We start from the raw sequence: 4,989 nt of genomic DNA, 5'->3' as shown, positions 1-4,989 counted from the left end.
ACTTGAAGAAAAAAGAAAAGCAGTAAGAGACTTCCATGTTGGCCCAGTGGTTAAGAATCTGCCTTCCAGTGCAGGGGATGCAGGTTCAATTCCTGGTTGAGGAACTAAGATCCCACAAGCCGAAACAAAGACCCAGTGTAGCCAAATAAATAAATAAGTATTTTTTTTAAAGCAGCAAGATGTAAAATAAAACCAAACAAGTCACTGCAGTTCACCGCATCATTCACAGTGAATGATCTCCTTCATCCAGACTTTATTTTTCTTCATAACAGTTTATTCAGGCACATGGTCTTGTGCTTTATGGCAAAGCCATGGGTGTTGGCCATCTTACTTTTGGTTCCCAGGGCTTCCTGATAGATCTAAAGGAGAGTCCCATCCTCCTTGCCAGTGACTGACTCAGAAATGGCTGACTCTGACAAATGAGCCATCAGGTGAAGTCCAAGGTGTGAGTAGGGATCATTTGCTTGCTTCTGAGAGAGAGCGCAAGGAGGAGATGGTTTTTCCTTTACTTCTCTCACTGTGGTCTAAACCAACCACAGCCATCTTGCAGATCTTTGCAACTGCGGCCAAAGATCAGAAACCAGAGAGATGGAAATAACCTGGGTGTCAGGTGGGAGCGCAGAGCTGCTGAAGCCAGTTCTACATCCAGGCTTGCTGTTATGTGAGCTAATACATTTTATTACTGTTTAAATCAGTGTTTCTTAACTTTCACTGTGTAACAGAATCTCTAGGGAGTTTAGAAACTACTGATCCCCAGGTTATTCCAAGGTTAAGTCAAGGTCTTCAGGGGCAAACCCATCTGAGTCAGGGTTTTCTATTCATTACACCTGAAAGCATTTTTTTTTTTTTTCCTTTGGACTGGGTTGCCATTTCCTTCTCCACTGAAAGCATTTTGACGGATGAAGACACCTCTGCAGACACCTCCATTGCTATTTTCCTTAAACCTTCAAGTCAGGGATTTACTTTGGGATTTTCTCACATCAGTTCCTCCTGGGCCGGGGTTTTTTCCTCTAAAGTGCCCCATGACTAACGTCTATTTCTTGCGGACCTACCAAACCCATCCAATGCCCGTTCCATGTGACTTTCCATATTTGTAACATGTTAAGGATCAAGGATGTGGATGAATCTACTCAGGCATTCCATAAAAGTATTTATTTTATGTTTTCAAAAAATATTTTGTGAAGACTGGGCTTCCCATGTGGCACTAGTGGTAAAGAACCTGCCTGCCAATGCAGGAGATGTTAAAGACACAGTTTTGATCCCTGGATGGAGAAGATCCCACAGAGAAGGGCATGGCAACCCACTCCAGTATTCTTGCCTGGAGAATCCCATGGACAGAGGAGCCTGGTAGGCCACAGCCTGTGGGGTCACAAACAGTCAGGCATGACTGAAACAACTTAGCACGCACACATCTTTTTTTTTTTTTTTTTTTTTTCAGAAAATGTGGTCCTTTTTAATTTTTTTCATTTCAAAATCTAGAAGTCATTTTCAGGTTATGTATGGTAACAATTTAGACAAAAAAATCAATATCAATACACATCTTGCCAAATACATATTACAATGTTGGGTTTATCAATCACTTATTAAATAAAAATAATAACTAAAATTATATAATGTGTATACTATGAGCACGCACACATCTTTAACACAGTAGTTACACGATGTTTTACCAAATGTTGAGTTTAACTATCAAGTGAATATGATATTTGAACATCTTATGTTTTGGTACATTGGTTGGTTCCACAATGGGTGGTACATTGTGGAAGGTATAGGATGCTAGAACCTTCATATATTCTATTTTTATAAATTGCCAATAAGCCTCAAAAATACTTTTCATGCAAGTACATTCATAAAATCAATCTTAGCAAGAAAACTGTTATAAATAGTACCTGCTTAAAAGAATTCAACAAGGTCTTAAAGATGAAGTCTTTCAGAGCACCGATTCTCAATGCGGACCATCAAAAGCACCGTGTCTGAACAGTTGGTGGGTTCAATGGAGGGGGTATGTATCATGACATACATGGTGGGGAAAAAAAAAATCAGAGAGCCATAAATAAGAATGACAAATTTCAAACCGACCCACTACTCTACTTAACCAGGCCCTAGAAGGCAAACTCGTCTCAGGAGGGCCAACCCTGCACCTTTCAGGGACTAACCCTTCATAGGGATGGCTGTACAGTCAACACAAGCCGTGGGCTGCCAATGGGCTTCCCAGGTGGTGCAGAGGTAACGACTCTGCCTGCCAATGCAGAAGACTTGGGAGACGTGGGTTTCATTCCTGGTTTGGGAAGATCCCCTGGACTAGGAAATGGCCACCCACTCCAGTATTCTTGCCTGAAGGATTCCATGGACAGAGGAACCCGACAGGCTACAGTCCAAGGGGTCGACGCGTCGGACACAACTGAGCATGCGCGGCTGCGCACGCACGGCTACGCACGGCTGCGCACGCACGGACGCCTGTAAACATGGCACGCTTGCCCCACAAGATGGCGGGAGCCCTGTGGGGCCCAGGCAGACCCACCACGCTACTGATGGTTTTCATGCCATTGAACAGCAAGGAAGTTAGTAATTGTAGTGGTTTATCTCAACACTCCCTGCTGCTTTTAGTGCTTAACTCAAATGTGATGTTCATCAGCCTTTGCTAGTAGCAAGAGGCAAAGCTTTATCAGAAAATGTAGAGATCACTTTGCGATTATTATTTCGCCCTAGGGCAAGGCTACCCTAAGTGCCCCCACATGGCTCCTGGTGGGATGTTATCTCCTGAAAGCTCTGGAAATGAGTACGATGGCATTTAGATTTCCGTCCATGCCTGCTCCACTCCACCCCCACACACTCTTTTTAAAAAAATTAATACTGGGCTTACTGAAGTCACACAAATGGCAATTGATAAGATATGGAGTAAGCAGTGTTTGTGTTTCCGCATAGCCTGGCTGACCTGGTCACTCCACTCCAGTCCCACCTGGTTCTTGTGGACCACAGAGCCACTTACTTTCTTGTCATCCTAAGTCTCTTGCACAAACTCCTGTCATCTGGTGCATTAAATGCTCAAAGCAGTCATACTGTCCTCCTCTGTGGACTTAGCATTTTACATACTGTGCAGAGTTTGAGGGAGACCATGGCTTAAGAACCCCAGAAGCTTGGGAAGGTCGGTTGTGAGCGGAGACTTTTAATTAAGTGCTTAGTGGGAGACTCTCTCCTCATTTAAGAGAGATTGACAAACCTTCCACTTAGAGTGAATCAGTCTCTAGGAATCTCCCATCACAAGTTAGTGGACAGAAGATCCAGCCAGCATCTTAAAGAGAGCAGTGACATCAATAAGCCATCACATCACAACCTGCTTTGCAGGGAATGCACATTGGATTCTCAGATCAGACATCATCAGTATTCAAATATTTCTGATTGGAAGCTGCATAGAGGAGACCAGAAGAGAAAGAGAATGTCACTTCAGAAATTGTCATCTGCCACCCAGCCAACCCTTAAACATCTTATCCTGCCCAGGCACACAAACTCCAGAGAGCCTGACAGTTGGAGTGCTAGTTAGCTAATTCAAAGGAAAGAGGCTTTCCTAGATTCTGCTTAAATGTCCAAAATCTTAACTTGCAATGATTTCCCCAGCATCCCACCTGAAAAACAGGTTATTTGCAAAAAAAAGAAAAGAAAAAAAAAACCGTGTAGCTATAAAATATGAAGCTACTCAAAGAAATAATTACCAGTGTTTTCACTGATTGCTTTGTTCTTACACCGTCTTAAAAAGTTCCCAAATAACATAAACAATGACTTTTTTTGAGCCCCAACTGAGTTTCTGAAGGTCAGGCTAAATCAGGCTGACAAAGCAGGGAGTGGAGAAGAGCATACTGCTATGGGCTCCACAACATTTTTTTAAATTTATTTATTTTAATTGGAGGCTAATTACTTTACAATATTGTGGTGGTTTTTGCCATACATTCCAGAGAAGGCAATGGCACCCCACTCCAGTACTCTTGCCTGGAAAATCCCATGGACGGAGGAGCCTGGTAGGCTGCAGTCCATGGGGTCGCTAAGAATTGGACATGACTGAGTGACTTCACTTTCATTTTTCACTTTCATGCATTGGAGAAGGAAATGGCAACCCACTCCAGTATTTTTGCCTGGAGAATCCCAGGGACGGGGGAGCCTGGTGGGCTGCTGTCTATGGGGTCACACAGAATTGGACACAACTGAAGTGACTTAGCAGCAGTAACAGCAGTTGCTGTTACTCATTCACATGAGTCAGCCATGGGTGTACATGTGTTCCCCATCCTGAACCCCCTCCCACCTCCCTTCCCATCCCATCCCTCAGGGTCATCCCAGTGCACCAGCCCCAAGCACCCTGTCTCATGTATGGAACCTGGACCGGCGATCTGTTTCACATATGATAATACACATGTTTCAATGCTCTTCTCTCAAATCATCCCACCCTCGCCTTCTCCCACAGAGTCCAAAAGTCTGTTCTTTACGTCTATGTCTCTTTTGCTGTCTTGCATATAGGGTCATCGTTACCATCTTTCTAAATTCCATATATATGTGTTAATATACTGTATTGGTGTTTTTCTTTCTGACTTACTTCACTCTGTATAATAGGCTCCAGTTTCATCCAAAAATATGGATCGCTTCATGAATTTGAATGTCATCCTTGTGCAGGGGCCATACTAATCTTCTCTGTATCCTTCCAATTTTAGTATATGTGCTGCTGAAGTGAGCACTCTACAACACATTTTTGTAATACATCTTGTTTTGGGTTGGTCTTGATACCAACTGGAGTCTGAGGAATGGCAAATTTCTCCACAAGCCTAGTGGAAGATGTTTCTAATGTGTCCTAAAATATTTACTATGAGTTTCCACACTTGAATCAGCTTCTGAGATTAAAACCTAAACCCACTATTTCTTCCTAACTGTACAGTTTTGTACAAATCTGTGAACCTGCCAAAACTTCTATTTCCTCATCTGTGAACTGGTGATATTAGTACCTGG

General features: G+C 43.0%; 1 non-coding gene across 1 annotated transcript; it reads right to left on the bottom strand.

Annotated features, from left to right (window-relative positions):
* Nucleotides 1-4,614: 4,614 nt before the first annotated feature.
* Nucleotides 4,615-4,721, bottom strand: LOC122696703. The gene has a single exon (XR_006341833.1). It is a non-coding gene; the product is annotated as a U6 spliceosomal RNA (small nuclear RNA).
* Between the last annotated feature and the right edge of the window lie 268 nt (nucleotides 4,722-4,989).

This window comes from Cervus elaphus, chromosome 6, assembly GCF_910594005.1.
Source record: "Cervus elaphus chromosome 6, mCerEla1.1, whole genome shotgun sequence".
Lineage (NCBI taxonomy): Eukaryota > Metazoa > Chordata > Mammalia > Artiodactyla > Cervidae > Cervus > Cervus elaphus.
The sequence above is the reverse complement of the archived record's forward strand: the minus strand, read 5'-3'. Positions and strand labels throughout refer to the sequence as shown.